The following is a 17,491-nucleotide window of genomic DNA, read 5'->3' on the forward strand; positions in this document are numbered from 1 at the left end:
TTCAGTCTAGATTTAAAGGTGGCCAGGATGGGGCAAGGACTTAGGCATGATTGAAATAGATCTACACCCACAGGCAGTTGTGACCCAGTCGGTGGGAGAAGGGTGCTAGTTTACAGCACAAGCGGCAGGTGGAAGCGGACCTGAGTTGTGCTGGGGATAGACCTTCTAAGTGGCTGCGGGGTAGCCTGGGTGGCTAGGGGTTTCGTGACAGTAGGTTTTGGAGGGCTCACACATTCCATCACAAGTGTACCGGTTAGATTGGAATGCAGGTCTGGATCCCCTTCTCTACAGTCCACTGCACCGATCACTAGACTATGCTAGGGACCTGCTTGCTGCTCTAATAGGACTAGCCAGAACATCTAAAGCTATTATACAGGCTGGTATGCACTGTTTCTTTCACATCTTTCGAGGGTGGGAGGGGGGGGGGGGTCAGTGACCACTGGGGAAGTAAGGGGGGTTATGCCTTAATCCCTCTAGTAGTCATCTGGTCTTTTAGGGCACCTTTTTGTGACTTAGGCATGATTGAAATAGTTCTACACCAAAACATCTTAACTTTTAGCCCTGGATATTTTTGCTTTGTCCATTATGGCAGAAAAATGTTCACGTTTTGGGAATGCCTAAATCCTACCCAAACATACCGCCTTGTGATTTGCAGAGAAAAACCTCTCAAACCTGAGTTTTGAAAAACATCTAAAGCCACTTTATGCCGTTTTTGAGATTTTTTTTTCTCTTTTGAAAATAAGCCCCATAGTTTTGTTTGAAGAGTTATTTCTGCCTGTAGACAAATGCTTGAACTATAGCATTTTTTCTAAGTCATATGAAATTAGTTTCTGCTCAACTTGTAATTCAACACTGTGCATGGGACACATTAAGTTTTTGTTGTAATGCAATTATCATCCCTAAACAGTTTTCCACCACACCCAGAGATATAGCTCTCAGAAAACAGTGATAAGGTACTTGGTTTAGAAAATAGGAAGCTATTTACCTCCCTGTTAGTTATAAAACTGCCCTAGAGTGGGAAAGTGCACTGTTAGGAATGTTTTATTGTGTTGTTCATGGCAAACCAAGTTTGGCGCTAACCAGTCATTTTCAGAGGTAATAACCAGTTAAGTGCCACTGAAGATGGCCAGATAACCATAAACAAGCAAGTTAACCACTAGGCAGCTGTTTAATTTGCTTTGAATATCAGCCGGTGGTTTCATAAATGTATCAGAAAACAAATCACAATACAATTAATTCAGCGACTACAAGAGTCAGGAATTTAACAGAATATGGTTTTATGTGCTGACAGCTGAATGTGGCTTGTGTGATTTAGAATAAATGTTTCCAACTCAGTCCTTAGATCCTGTGTGAGATATATTTGCATAGAATAAAAGCAGTATATGCAAATATCATTTATGCATAATCATTGTAGATATCCTCATAACTAGTCTAGAAGAGCAGAACTCAAGTACTGGATTGGTTGAGAATCACTGATTTTAAGTAATGGGGTGAGTGATTACAGCAATAGATTGAGGTCTAGAAGTTCTAATCTTGACTCTGCTATTGACTCTGTGTGATCCTGAACAAATCTACTTGATTTCTTTAACCTAAAGTACTTTGGGGGCAGGGATTTCAATTTTGCATTCTATGTAGTAATGGATCCCTTCAGAGGACAAATATTAGTAGTACAGTATCAACAGAATGACTTAGCTGGTTGTAGCTGAAGGTACCAATGCTCGCCAAAATGGAGTTACCGCCTGGCTACAGCGTGGCTCTTGCGGTAATTTCATTTTTGGTGCGCATCTGAAAAATAATTTTTATTTTTGGACATGCGTTATTGGGCACACACCAAGTGGCATTTGACATGCGTAGGTCATTACTGCCCGACTTTACTGCTGCACGTCCATTTTCAGAAAAAATTTAAAAAGGCATTTTTTTTACAGGTGTGTTAAAAAATGATTCTGCATGTGTCCAAAACACATCTACACTACCGCAGGCCTTTGTAAAAGGGCCCCTGAATGTCAAAAGCTATTTGAAATACGTTTTTAGTGCTGTACGGAAGAGAGACTATGATTTTTCTAATCTAATTGGTTGAGGTAATGAATTCCATAATGCTGGTGAAAGAAAGTAGAAAGCTGTTGTCCGTGTGGATTCCCACCTCACCCTAGATGGTGGGGGTAGGACCAGTCTGTTATCAATAAGCAAATGAAGAGTGAGGGCAAGTGTATATGGAATAATTAGGGTGGCAAGTTAGGATGAAGTAGAAGTATGGAGAGCTTTATGTTCAAAGGTAAGATCTTGAATTTTATTCTGTATGTAATGGGAATACAGTGAAGACAGTGCAGAAGTGGAGTTGCTCTATCAAATCTGGAGGCTGGATAGATGATGCGAGTCACAGATTTCTGAATGGTTTGTAATAATTTTAAATTAGCTTTGGTAATACCGTTATAAATAATGTTACAGTAATTACATCATGTAATAATGTAACCATATGATAAAGTACATAGTCTAGATCGATTGTATTTCTGATTGAACGTAACTGTCGAAGAAAATAAAATGATTTCTTTGCAGCATCAGAAATCTGAGGGCTAAAGGACAGAGCAGTCCTAATAATCACCCCAATTAGTGCCAGTAATTGCTTGTTAGTGGTCACTTTAGGAACCATATATAGAATCTAGGGGTTAGGGAATAATTCAATAATTGTGCGTCTATATTTAAGTGCAGAGATTGCGCCTATTTTCCTTTATAGAATACTAGCTTAACAGATGAAATACATGCCTGAGCACTCACAACAGCAATACAGTGTGCACCAAAATACCAGAGATACATGTATAACTTATAGTATCTGTAAGTTATGTGAATGTAAGTACCTCCTGTGCTCCACCCAGTACACCTACCTGTCAAAAACACACTATGTAAGATATGCATGTATTTCGAGAATAGCACTTAGGCAGATATTTGGCATTTACATGCACATGTCCACACATACACGTGTATGTGCCATTATTCTAATCATTTACACATGTGTTCGACATGTAAATGTTAGCGCATATTTTAGAGAATGACCCTTACAAAAAAGCACTCAACAGTGGAGAACATTTATTTAGTGTAATTCTTCTATAGCTTTAGGCACTATATAAGAAATTAAGGGGTCCTTTTACTAAGCTGCAGTAAAATGTTTTTGACATGTGCTGAGGCCCCCCTTTTACCACAGTAAAAGGCTGCCCATTTTGGGGGAAAAGAAATGGCTATGCAGTAAGTGAACCATTAAGATGGCAGTGAGGGCTCCCACGCTAAACCAGTGGTAGGCTGCACCAATTACCGCCAGTTAAGTTCTGGTGCTACAATGGTGCATGCTGGGGTGGGAACTACTGCCAGGCTCCAGTGCCCAGCAGTAGGTCCGGACTAGCGTGCAGCAAGTCCGTTGCCACGTGCCCTTTAGTAAAAGGGCCCCTAACTCAAATAAATAAGGCACTTAGATCCTTTGAAAAGTGGTCTCATAGACCTTCCTGATGGGGAAACTGCTGATGTAGCAAGGGTAGAGTGCTTCCTAACTTAAGAGATAGAAAATATCAATTTCTGTTCCTTGCAGAAACTTATTATTGTTCTAGCAAAAAGAAGGTGATTTGGGTTGCTGTGCTTACCATGCTCTGTCAAAGGAGGGCATATCAGGAAAAAAAAGGTTAAGGAAATAACTCTAATTTTCAATAAATTGTCTACATTAGTTCCTTAAAAACAACTGAATTTATTAATATTTATTTTTATATACAAGATACAGATTCAGGACATTTTCTCTTTTTATGGGGTAGCCACGTGCTCATCTCATCAAGAGATCATGAAGACTGTTACTCTTCTCATTGATCATATACCATATCTTCTGTGAAATGGAACATGAACTCTGAAAAGAAAGCATTGATATTCCTCAGCACTTTTTAAATAATATTCCCTCTATTACAGTTTTTGTTTGTTCTAATCACATGCTATTTAGGTTTAAATTTATTTGATATACTGCTGTTCCTAATATAACACACAGTGTTTACTAATCAAAAATAAAAACAAACTGAAAAACAACTCCAAAAGAATGAGCATTTAAACCATACAAATATCGTTAACATAGATAAAAGGCTAAAATTCTACTCAATCATCCAGTACAGAACATAGTGCACTACCATCCAGTGCTCACATTATCTTCCAATATTTCCAAAAGCTAATCTGAACAAATGTGTTTTAAGGGTGACCCTGAATTTCTTTTATGGCCCCCCATCCATGGCACTCATCTTATGAAACAGTAAGCACATTTTAACTGTTTACCCTTAAACCTTCAATTTTTTTAAGTAACACATCTGCTCATTTGGGCTTCCAGCTGAAATACATACTACGGCTGAGACCTGACCATGAGCCTTCATTGCAATCCTCTAGGGATTTTTCTTCTCTTTTTTGTCAACTTACTTTAGTCCAATTATAGTGATAGCCTTGGCAAGGCTGGCCTTAAGCAAGGGAAATTGCACAAGGCCCTGTGCTCCTAAGGGCCCCGTGCTTAACTGAGTCAGCTTTTTAACTGGTGGCTGATCAAAAGTTAAAGCTTCTTTTCCCTTTCCATCTTCAGCTTTCTCTCCCTCAGTATTGTGCTCCTCAGCACTAATGCTCTGTATTCCTAACACTGTATTGCCAGTCAGCATTTACATCTCCTTCCTCTTACTTCTTAAGGCCTGGGGGTGGGAGGGCTCTCCAAACTGGTCTGCACAGGGCCCAGCAATTCCTAAGGCTAGGCCGGTCCTGAGCCTTGGTTAGGGACCATGCACCAGGGTGTCTTTCAGAAACCTGCACTTATAGGCCCTAAATCTAACCACTACATGTCACCACTGTAAAATAAATGGGTTTTCTTTCCCAAACCATGGATGTGAAAGTGGTCTCAACAACACCCCCCAGCCCTTTCCAACCCACAGTGTAAAAGACTGGAGTTGGAAATCAAACCTGGGTCCCTCTGCATGGCAGTGATCAGCATGACCACTGGCCAGCTGCCCTCATATTTTCTTTACCTAACCAGTTGTCAACCACATTCGTCTATATTTCCTACCAAACTATCATCTGTCAAATTAGTTTTCTCACAGTTATTATTATTATTTTTAGCATTTGTATAGCGCTACCAGACGCACGCAGCGCTGAACACCTGATACAAAGAGACAGTCCCTGCTCAAAAGAGCTTGCATCTAAATAATACAGACAGACAAGACAGTTACGGGTGAGGGAAGTAATGGGTGAGAAGGGACAAAGGGAGGGCAATTGTGGCTACGAGTTAAAAGCAGCAGTGAAAAGGTGGGTTTTCAGCATAGGTTTGAAAACAGGTAGAGATGGAGCTAGACGTATAGGTCCAGGAAGTCTATTCCAGGCATAAGGTGCCGCGAGAGAAAAGGAGCGAAGCCTGGAGTTAGCAGTGGAGGAGAAGGAGGATGACAAGAGAGACTTGTCCAGTGAGCGGAGTTCACGGGGAGGAATGTAGGGAGAGATAAGAGCGGAGAGGTAATGGGGGGGCTGCAGAGTGGATGCATTTAAAGGTCAGTACGAGAAGTTTAAACTGAATGCGGAAGCGGACAGGGAGCCAGTGAAGTGACTTGAGGAGCGGGCTAGTGTGGGTATAACAGTTAATACATCATCACTATTTCTTTCTCTAGAGTTGAATAGTTCAAGTAATAGGAATCTAGTAATTTTGGAGTCCAATTATGCTGTAAACTTTTCAAAGGGTGTTGGCCTACAAGGATTTTCAAACAGAACACAAATGAACTGGACTGATATTCAACAAATAAATTTGCTTACTGCTACTCATGAGAGGCAATATAAAACTATTCAATGTGCAAAAAAAAAAGGGTACATGAGATCTTTCTGGGAAGATGCGACTGCAAAAGAAAATTACTTGTCTTCAGAGAAGAATAATTACATATATAATCCCAATATAGTTAGAAGAGCACCTTCTTGCAAGCTCAGGAACAGTCTCAAAACTCATTTGCAATAAGGTGGCTTTAGAGCCAGCATCCCATGGTAGGTGGGTTGTGCGACACGCTTTAGTGAATGACACTTAACAGGTGTTTTCCTTGGACACCAGGATTGAAGTTCTCTGATGTGGCTGATGTCATCCAGTGGAGTTTGGCATAGGAAAGCTTTCCTTAGTTGTGATTCTGTGAAGAACTTTTGTCTTTAACTGTGCATATGTAACACTTTCCATACTGTGTAATTGCACAAGGCCATCTCAGTTCCAAATGTAGCTCAATATGGAATACAAACCCAAGCGGAGGTGGGAGGTTTTATGTGAGGACATTTATCCCGCTGTCCACAGAGAATACCTGTTAACAGGTTTTGCTCCAAGGATAAATAAGGATAGTAAGTCCTCACTTGTCAACTGTTTGCCTTCAACATAAAAAGGGGAAAAAGAGAAAACTCATTGGCAGACAACAAACATGCTTTTGTTGACAACAACCATTTTCATTTTTTCTTTGTATTTCTTAAAAATGTTACTGTTATACATTATTTCTATTCTGCAACAACCTATTTAGTTCAGTGGAGATTACAATTTTAAGAGGTTAAAAATACAATACATCCAAGAATTACAATAGTAGATAAAGCAAACAAAAAAAAACAAAATGACCAGGTATCTATAAACGGTATGTCTTTAAAAAAAAACAAATTTTAAGATGGTGACAAAAAAATCATGTAGTCTGTGGTTGTTTGAATATATACTGGCAGTGAACTCCAAATTGTTGATGCTTGGTAATAGATAAAGATTCTACGTGATTTCACCCCTTTAACTGTTGGAAAGAGCAGCAATATCTGATTTCTAGTTTTACCAATAGAGCTTTTTATGAAGAAGAATCACCCAGTCAGTTAAGAGGGGGCTGAACTAGGCAAGATCTTAAAAATGATGGTACACAATTTAAATTGGGACCTTGGCTCGATTGGAAGCCAATACAACTCCACAAGCAATGAGGTTATCAAATCAAACTTAGGAGGCCAAGAAGATCAACCAAGCTGCTGCATTTTGAATCAGTTGAACTTTCTTTAACAGCATACTAGAACACTGCAACATAGAAATCATAGAAATGGGGACTAGGGGATGATTTGGATTTTAAACCTCAAAGGAGATTCCATAGACCAAACTGACTGTCTCATCAAGAATTCCTTTCCAAATAATAATAAGATATGAATGTATGGACTGAAGGCCATTTCTCAACCCTGCAAATGTCTTCCATAGAGGCTGACCTTCAGCTGCCTATAGACACTGCCATGGCCCACTAGATTTAGACTTGTTTTGGCATTAGTGAAAGAGGTGCAGTCTTCTAGCAAGTTAGTGTGCATTTGGCATCAGCAGTATCTGGCTTATTGGGATCAAAAGGAACAAAAAGACTGGTGGACTTCCTAAGGTCTTTAGTCCACTTAAAATAGAAAGGCAAAGCTCTTTTGCAGTCCAAAAAGTGTGCAAGGCAGGCTCACTGTTGTAGTTATTTGCCCTTGGGAAAATGTTGGCAGGATGATTGACTAATTAAGGTGGAAATCTGACAGGAATTCTGAAGCACTCTATTGTTGAAAAACTTCATATAGGGTAGATCAGTTATTAAGGCTTGGCACTTACTGGCTGGATATGAGGTATCCGTCACAAAGGAAAGGACATTGTAGTTCTGATATTTTTGCTCACATAAGTCTAGTGGCTCAAAGGGAACATTCATCTGTTGGGTTGGCACCACGTTGAAGTTCCAAGACACTGGGAAAGACTTGATGGGAGGCTTCAAAAGAGCACGCACCAAATAAAACAAACTATCTCTACAAAGCCGTTAGTTATCTTCTACATAGTGGTGATATATGCCAATTTCACTAACAGAGTTGGGTTTTAGTCCTGAAAGATGTAGAAAGTATTCAAGCAGTTTTTGTATGGGACAGGGTCAGGAAAAAGTATCTCAAGACATATTCATCACATCAAACAGCAAACCATCTCCATCTGAAACTAAGATTTCCTAGTAGAGGATCTTCTAAAAGCCAGAAGGCCCTGAGACAGGCAAATTCAGGGAAGCTATGGTTACCCTCTCAATATCCAGGATCTGAGGGCTCAGGACCTGACATGCAACACAGTTCTTTGTGCCTGCGTGATTAATATAGAAGCATTTCCAATCTGTGATTGATTCACTGATGGACAATTCCTGAAGAAAGTGAACACAGATCTGTCTTTGCCTATAGGGAGTTATGTGCATCACAGTCCCTCAGTCCTACCTGAGTGTTATGAGCACTTTGCAGGCTCAGAGGATACACATACAGATGTCCCTTCCTCTAATCTATGAAGGAAGTACCCAAGTCTAGCATGAGTCTCTATCCTGAATTCAAAAAGATCATAGGTGTTTCTCACTTGTGAAATATCCTTTTCAAGGACCATTCATGTTGTTGTAGGACTCAAATCAGCCTGTTTGACAGGATGTCATCATTCCCTAGCAGTTTACATGTTATATACAGTACTTATTTTGTACCTGGGGCAATGGAGGATTAAGCGACTTGCCCAGAATCCCAGGGAGCTGCAGTGGGAATCTAACCCAGTTCCCCTGGTTTTCAGGCCACTGCACTAACCACTAGGCGAGTCCTCCACTCTGTCCATTTCCACATCCTGACAGTTTTCCAATACAGTTTGCTGATGTAGTACATGGCTATCTGATTGTCTGTCCAGATGAGGATAATTTTATTGGCCAAACAATCTCTGAAGGCCTTTAGAATATTTCAGATTGCCCTTAGCTCCAGGAAGTTTACATGATGAAATATATATACTTTTAACATACTAAAGTCTCTGAGTGTAAAGTCCAGTTTAGATACATCTGATGTTAGGACAATTTGAATTGTAAAAATCTGGAAGGGAACTCTTTTTTCCAGATTTAATTGGGTCAACCATCAAGACAGGGAATGCCTCGATTGCGTAGTGACTTGGACAACATCCTGTAAACTGTTAATGGCTCGAGTCCACCACAAGCATAAGGTCCATTGGGTCTGCCTCATTCTGAGATGTGTCAAGGAGTTGTGAAGTCATAGAACACAACAATTTCAACATGCTGAATGCTGATGTCTGCACCTCTGCACTATGGACACAAACATGGTAATCCTTTCCAGTGAGAGGAAAGCTCTGACTGAGTTGTTTCTAGCAGAGTTCTTATGAATTGCAGTTGAGATGAAGGGCTCAGGTAGGACTCTGGGCAACTGATGTCAAACCCTAGTGACTCCAGCACTTGAATGGTTTTGCTTTGAGCTCTTGTCCAGCCAGGTTAGCACATACATGCCCAGTTTCCACAGGTGCACTGCTAAGCATTTTGTGAAAACCTGTGGAGCTGATGACAAATGGTATAATATAATAGATGTAATGGAGTTTCCCTATTACAAATCTGAGATACTTTTGTGACTAGGGTTATATCTTTGTGTAGGTGTTGTAAAGGCGTCCTCTTCTTCCACTCTGCGGTGTAGTTGGAAGTCCTGTTCCACGCACAGGTTTCCGGTAAGGTACAATACTGCAATTAGGAGTTAGGGCAAAAAGTTTTATTGCAAGTTCAGTTCCACACACAGAATAACAATGCAGTTCCAAAAAGTTCAGGCCTGGTTAAAAAAAACAAAACACTGGCCTAATTCAGTTGCCTCGCTCCCCCCCCCCCCCCCCCCATACCCCAAAGGCCGGGTGGGGGTTGCCCTCTTCTGTCCACGAGAGGACCTTTCCCCCCCCCTAAGAAGGGTGCTTTAACAGTTCCACCTGCTTTTCTCTATAACAGCACAGTTCCAACAAACTCTCATAGAAAAATCTCCACAAAGGAAAACAATACTTAATTCACCTTTCCTCTTCTTAGCACGGATGATGCAGTGAGCAGGGCTGGCAGTTCACCTCCCACTTCACAGCACCTCAATGTCTGTGGCCTCCCAACCCTGCCTTTATGTGCTGGAAAGGGCTGCGTTTGTATTCTCCCACTCCATGGTAGTTTGCTCTTCCAGGCAGGGAAGCTCTAGTGGCAGGCTCTTTCCCTGCTACACGTACTCTATGGATTCCTTCCTTGAATAAGACTCCTCTCTCTTCTGGTTGCTGGGAGCTTCCAGGAAATCTGACCCTCCCTTCTCACAGCCTATGCAGACAAGGGAACTGGGCTTCCTCTCTTCTTCTCCCTCTAGTGGGGATGGGAGTAACTGGCTCACCTTGCACTGAGCCAGTTCTCCCCCTGCTGGGGTTAGAAATCCCTTCCACCCTTTTAGGTCTGCCCTTCTCTTTCCTTCTTGCAAGGGATTCTGGGGATTGTAGTTCAGGGATTAGCTGCTTCTCTTTGGGGCCATGGGTGCTAGCCTTATCACAGTGTAAGTTAATAGAACATAACCAGCCCTCTTTTTGAAGAATGTAAATCAAAGTGATCAGGGAAATCATCTTAAACTCTCCTTGGACTAGATATTTATTTAAGGCCTTTAGGTCTAGGATGGCACAGAATCCCCCTAATTTGTTTGTGATCTGTTCCCCTGGTAGAATGGATTTGACTGTGTTGGTTTTCAAGTGAGAGGAGAATCTGACCAAAATAGCCTTGGTGGGCAATTTGTTGGTATTTTAAATAGATGAAGACTGTAACCGCCTTGCCTTGGAATTTCTGAGAACGCCAGTGTCAGAGATTATATTGCCTAAAACAGGGATGTCCAATCTCAGCCCTTGCCAGGTCGGGTTTTCAGGATTTCCCCAATAAATGTGCATGAGATCTATTTGCATACGATGGAGGAAGTGCATGCAAATAGATCTCATACGTATGAATTGAGGAAATTCTGAAAATCCGACTGGATTGCGGCCCTCGAGGACCGAGGTTAGACAACCCTGGCATAAAACCTCAGCCTCCCTTCCACTAATAGATTGTCTTGAACAGAGATTGGGACACTGACTATGTTTCAGTTTGGATTCAGTCAAAACGTCACTGGTTTTGGCTGAACAGATAGTTGTGGTTTCTGGGCCTTCCTCGATCTAGAATGTGAGTGAAGTCTCTGCTGTTCATATCAGGAATGAAGAGGTAGAAGGGTACCTCCTCTTCCGAGTGTAGCATCGTCTTTTTGGCACTTCAATCAAATGCCTCCTGGAATATGGTAGGGAGGGTGTCAGAGATTTCTCGGTAGAGAGATCCGAGTTTTGCAGTGCTCCTTAATCTCAGTAATTACCTCTTTTATTTTCTCTACCAACAGATTCTTCCCTCTGCATGGCACATCAGTGAGCTATTCTTGGACATCATAATGAGGTCAGGTGCTTATATAACCATGAAAGTCTGCTAGCTCCTATACCCAGATGCTTTCAATGTCATCTTGAAAGCATAACAGTCAGCCTGACAATGTGCTTTCCACAAAAGCCTTCCTTTCCACTAGTGACTTAAGTTCTACGGATTTCTCCTGAAAGCAACAATCTGTGAACATTTGAATCTTACAGAGAGTATCTTGCATGCAAGGTAAGAGTAAGGGTAATACATGTACTGATTCATGAGGAAATGGTAAGATGTTAAATATATAGTAATATAATAAATGAGAAGAAAGCATAGAACTCTGAAAAATCTTTCTCCCAAGCAGGTGCAAAGTATGAGCATTCATTCCTGGGGACACTAAGAAATGGGTTCTAGAACTCTTGGCTTTTTAGACAATTTGAGAACGAATTCAGGGTGAGAATGTCTGAAGGGCACTGAAAACAAGCCTGAGTTCTAGCAGATTTATGTGTAATGTCCATTTGTAGGGGCTCCAGGATCCCCGAGTGCTCCAGTGGCAAAGGTGGGCTCCCCAACCAACTGTACTTGCATCTGTCATTAAGGTTAGATGAAGTTATGGAGGCTGAAAAGGGGGGCATCCTACGATGAGACTGGATTGCTGAAGCCAACATTGGAGCAAAAGGTGTGAAGTGGTTGATAGTGGCACTCTTGCTGAGGGATTCAAGATGTTGGTATAAAAGCAGATATCCATCATTTCTTGGGCCTAGAAGGATTTTTGTACTGAAAATCTAGTCATCTGGATGTACAGTGGGGGAAATAAGTATTTGATCCCTTGCTGATTTTGTAAGTTTGCCCACTGACAAAGACATGAGCAGCCCATAATTGAAGGGTAGGTTATTGGTAACAGTGAGAGATAGCACATCACAAATTAAATCCGGAAAATCACATTGTGGAAAGTATATGAATTTATTTGCATTCTGCAGAGGGAAATAAGTATTTAATCCCTCTGGCAAACAAGACCTAATACTTGGTGGCAAAACCCTTGTTGGCAAGCACAGCGGTCAGACGTCTTCTGTAGTTGATGATGAGGTTTGCACACATGTCAGGAGGAATTTTGGTCCACTCCTCTTTGCAGATCATCTCTAAATCATTAAGAGTTCTGGGCTGTCGCTTGGCAACTCGCAGCTTCAGCTCCCTCCATAAGTTTTCAATGGGATTAAGGTCTGGTGACTGGCTAGGCCACTCCATGACCCTAATGTGCTTCTTCCTGAGCCACTCCTTTGTTGCCTTGGCTGTATGTTTTGGGTCATTGTCGTGCTGGAAGACCCAGCCACGACCCATTTTTAAGGCCCTGGCGGAGGGAAGGAGGTTGTCACTCAGAATTGTACGGTACATGGCCCCATCCATTCTCCCATTGATGCGGTGAAGTAGTCCTGTGCCCTTAGCAGAGAAACACCCCCAAAACATAACATTTCCACCTCCATGCTTGACAGTGGGGACGGTGTTCTTTGGGTCATAGGCAGCATTTCTCTTCCTCCAAACACGGCGAGTTGAGTTCATGCCAAAGAGCTCAATTTTTGTCTCATCTGACCACAGCACCTTCTCCCAATCACTCTCGGCATCATCCAGGTGTTCACTGGCAAACTTCAGACGGGCCGTCACATGTGCCTTCCGGAGCAGGGGGACCTTGCGGGCACTGCAGGATTGCAATCCGTTATGTCGTAATGTGTTACCAATGGTTTTCGTGGTGACAGTGGTCCCAGCTGCCTTGAGATCATTGACAAGTTCCCCCCTTGTAGTTGTAGGCTGATTTCTAACCTTCCTCATGATCAAGGATACCCCACGAGGTGAGATTTTGCGTGGAGCCTCAGATCTTTGTCGATTGACAGTCATTTTGTACTTCTTCCATTTTCTTACTATGGCACCAACAGTTGTCTCCTTCTCGCCCAGCGTCTTACTGATGGTTTTGTAGCCCATTCCAGCCTTGTGCAGGTGTATGATCTTGTCCCTGACATCCTTAGACAGCTCCTTGCTCTTGGCCATTTTGTAGAGGTTAGAGTCTGACTGATTCACTGAGTCTGTGGACAGGTGTCTTTCATACAGGTGACCATTGCCGACAGCTGTCTGTCATGCAGGTAACGAGTTGATTTGGAGCATCTACCTGGTCTGTAGGGGCCAGATCTCTTACTGGTTGGTGGGGGATCAAATACTTATTTCCCTCTGCAGAATGCAAATAAATTCATATACTTTCCACAATGTGATTTTCCGGATTTAATTTGTGATGTGCTATCTCTCACTGTTACCAATAACCTACCCTTCAATTATGGGCTGCTCATGTCTTTGTCAGTGGGCAAACTTACAAAATCAGCAAGGGATCAAATACTTATTTCCCCCACTGTAGATGGCATGGAATATGGAATTTTCCATTTGGACAATTGGAGTTCCTGCAGACGTTCATGGATAGGGACAACTGGAGTTCCTGCAGACGTTCATGGATAGGTACAGCTATCACTTCTTTAGATGCAGAACAAGACTAGGCCTAAAGTCTTATTACCTGGTGGTTGGATTTTATCCAAGAGGGATTTTGAAAATTTTAGTAGAAACTTTGGGTATGCAAACTCTTCAGAAGATCAGTCTTCATCCTTTTCTGCAGGAGGAGAAGTGTTTGGACTAGGCACCACTACAACCACTGGGAAGTGTCATTGGTGAGAATATAAGGGGCTCTAGTGAGTAGATCTGGTCTGGAGCTAAAGGAAATTACTGAGCATACCAGGTAGGTTGAAAGGAGCAAGTAGAACAATGCAGACTACCCTGTCCCTATATGATGTCTATGCTAGATGAGTGCTGTAGCAGGACTGGTGGAGTTTCTTTTGATTATAATATGGTAGCACTGTCTTGCACAAACTTCCCAAGACGTTCTAAGAGGGATGAATTGGCAGGGTCAGATGGAGGAGAACAGGAGGTGCTGGGGACCACTGGACTGAAGAAAAGCATAACACTCTGACTTGATTTTTGCTGCTTAAGAGGAGCATCTACCCCTCTCTTGTAGGAAGAATGGGGGGGATTTAGGTGTTTTAGCAGAGGTGTTTTCCTTCTTACGGGATGCTGAAGGCCTGACCAATTTTCCTTGATCAGGACGGTGGCTGCCTAATTTGTGGAAATAGTGCTCCTTTTTCTCATTATGTTTCAATGCTGGTTTACTTACAGTATTGTTAGATCGTGAGTTTTGAGACAAGCAGTCTGTAGTGACATGGGGAGATGGAGGAATGGGAAGAGTAAAAGTTCTGATTCTGCAGGCCTTGCACTCCAGAGCCCCCAGCTGCAGGATGCAAGATAGTTGCTTTCTGTGCAGCTGTCTTAATTATTCCTGCTGTTTTCTACCTGTGTAAGCCCCTGAGAAAGAGAAAGCCAATGCACTGTATGACAGGTTGTCAGCAGAAAATAAATTTATGAGCAGTACCACAATGAATGTCCCCTTCTCCTCTACTGCTAATTCCAGACTCCATTCCTTTTATCTCGCTGCACCTCACGCCTGGAATAGACTTCCCAAGCTTGTACATCTAGCCCCGTCTTTGGCCATTTTCAAATCCAGGCTAAAAGCCCACCTCTTTAACGCTGCTTTTGACTCCAAACCACTACTCACTTGCCCTGCACCCCTTTATCCCCACCTCTTTAATTCCCTTACCTCTTAGTTGTTCTGTCTGTTTGTCTGTCCTATTTAGATTGTGAGCTCTTTGAGCAGGGACTGTCTTTTCATGTATGGTGTACAGCGCTGCATATGCCTTGTAGCACTATAGAAGTGATAAGTAGTAGTAGTAAGTGACAAGTCCGTCCTGAGAAATAAAATAACTTTTGGCAGATGGTAAAGACCGAGTCTATTTCACACTTCTCTGAGCTGAAGGAGTACTCTGGTATACAAGGCTCCAATTTGACGTTATTTTTATTTATTAGGATTTATTTACCGCCTTTTTGAAAGAATCTACTGAAGGTGGTGTACAGTAAGAATAAATCAAACAAAAAGACAATTATAGCAGTAAAAATATTCAAACAAGAATGTCATAGTATACTACTTACAATGTCAACACTATATGTAATAGAACATTTTAATAGATATAGATATAGATATAGATATATATATATATATATATATATATATATATATATAGAGAGAGAGAGAGAGAGAGAGAGAGAGAGAGAGGTCTATCTACCTAGAGTATGCCCGCATTCCCCTGGCCTGATCTACAGAGAACATTGTTTTTGCATACACAGCACAAAGTTAGTCAGAGTCCAGCACTTCTCCCTACAAATATTGTGAGAACAGAGTCTAAAGCAGCAAAGCTTCATTTTCTGCATTTCCATTGTGCCATTCTAAGAAGAGACTATGCACCCAATATTCAGCCAGTGGCGATCAGCGTTTTGCTGACCGCCGCTGGTGTTAAACCTGGAAATTCAATGCTGGGTCTGGGCACCAGCATTGAATTTCCAGGTATAAAGAGCCAGCTACAACATAGCTGGTTAAGTGCTGATATTTGGTACTTAACTGGCTATGAAGAACTGCATAAAGATAGGACTGCATTTTATGTCGTTATCTTAACTAGTTAAGTGCCAAATATTGGCCATTAACCAGCTAAATACTGACTCTGCCTCCAAAATAGCCAGTTTTGTCTTGAGTGCTAACCGGGCATTTTTGGTGGTACTATCCAGTTAAGTGCCACTGAAAATGCCCGATTGGCTCCGGGCAGGCAATTTAAACAAAACTATCTGGGGTACATCCATTAAAATTAGCTACAAAGCATGCACAGTGCACGTGTATACATACTTTGCAACTGCACAGGCTATTGAAAATTGATTTTTTTTTCTCCCAAATCCTTTTTCACTAGCCTTTCCCCTATCACCACAATCAACACAGACATCCCATCCGCAGAAAAACTGGCTAACTAACAAAAAAATAATAAAATTATGCAGCACACTTCCTCAGCACAACACTGACATCAAAAACTTCTTCAACGACCTGGACCTAATACCTGGTGAATACCCAGCTGACCGCTTCTGATCAACATTTACCCTCCTCACCACTGAATCAGTCACACAAGCGACTCATAGGTTCACCAACACCCACTGCAAACTGGATATATATCCCAGTCATCTACTTAAATCCGCCCCCGGCCGCTTCATAGCAGACTTCACATCCCACCTAAACTTCATGCTACAACAGGGCCTCTTCCCTGAAGAATATGGTAACATCCTACTCAACCCAATACCAAAAGACACTAAGAAAAACACAAACGATCTTACCAACTACCGCCCAGTTGCATCTATCCCACTAGTAGTCAAATTGATTGAAAGCTTGGTGACCAAACAGCTTATGGAATACATGAATAAGTTTTCAATACTACACGACTCACAATCAGGATTCTGCCCCCACCATAGTACTGAAACTGTCCTAGTCACTCTCCTGGCCAAATTCAAGCAGGAAATAGCCACAGGCAAAAGCATTCTTCTCCTCCAATTCGACATGTCGAGCCCATTCGACATGGTAAACCACAATATACTACTAAGACTCCTTGGCCACTTTGGGATTGATGGCCACTTAACTGGATCAAGGGCTTTCTAACCACCAGAACATGCCAAGTAGAATCAAACTCAATCATATCACCACCATGGAAAGCAGCCTGTGGATTACCCCATGGATCACCATTATCACCAATACTCTTCAACATAATGATGATCCCACTGGCAAAGTCCCTATCCAATCGAGGCCTCAACCCGTTCATCTATGCAGATGACGTTACAATCTACATTCCCTTCAGACATGACTTAACAGAAATAACCAATGAAATTAATGACGGCCTGAACATCATGGACTCTTGGGCAAATTCATTCCAACTGAAACTGAACAATGAAAAAACACACTGCCTCATCCTCTTATCTCAACATAACAAGTACAAACCCACATCCATAAACACCCCAGGACACACCCTCTCTACCTCAGACAGCCTAAAAATACTTGGTGTCACACTCAACCGCAACCTTACCCTTGAGAGCCAAGTAAACTCTGTAATTAAGAAAATGTTCTATTCAATGTGGAAACTTAACCTTTCTTCTCGAGAGAAATTTTTCGAAACCTAATACAATCAATGGTCCTAAGCCATGCAGATTACTGCAATGGAATCTATGCACGATGCAAAGAACAACTCGCAAAAAAACTCCAGACCGCCCAAAACATAGCTGCCAGTCTGATATTTGGTAAAACATGATTCGAAAGTGCTAAACCCCTCCGAGAAAAGCGGCAC

The 17,491-nt window shown here is 41.9% G+C and overlaps 1 protein-coding gene across 1 annotated transcript in view; it reads right to left on the reverse strand.

Annotated features, from left to right (window-relative positions):
- Positions 1-3,772: 3,772 nt before the first annotated feature.
- The window catches only part of MAATS1 (MYCBP associated and testis expressed 1), a 171,385-nt gene continuing 157,666 nt past the window's right edge, over positions 3,773-17,491 (reverse strand). The window contains exon 18 of the mRNA XM_030203997.1: positions 3,773-3,880. The gene's annotated coding sequence lies outside the window, so the exon portion shown is untranslated. The remainder of the gene's footprint in view (positions 3,881-17,491) is intronic.

This window comes from Microcaecilia unicolor, chromosome 5 (assembly GCF_901765095.1).
Source record: "Microcaecilia unicolor chromosome 5, aMicUni1.1, whole genome shotgun sequence".
Classification (NCBI taxonomy): Eukaryota; Metazoa; Chordata; class Amphibia; order Gymnophiona; family Siphonopidae; genus Microcaecilia; species Microcaecilia unicolor.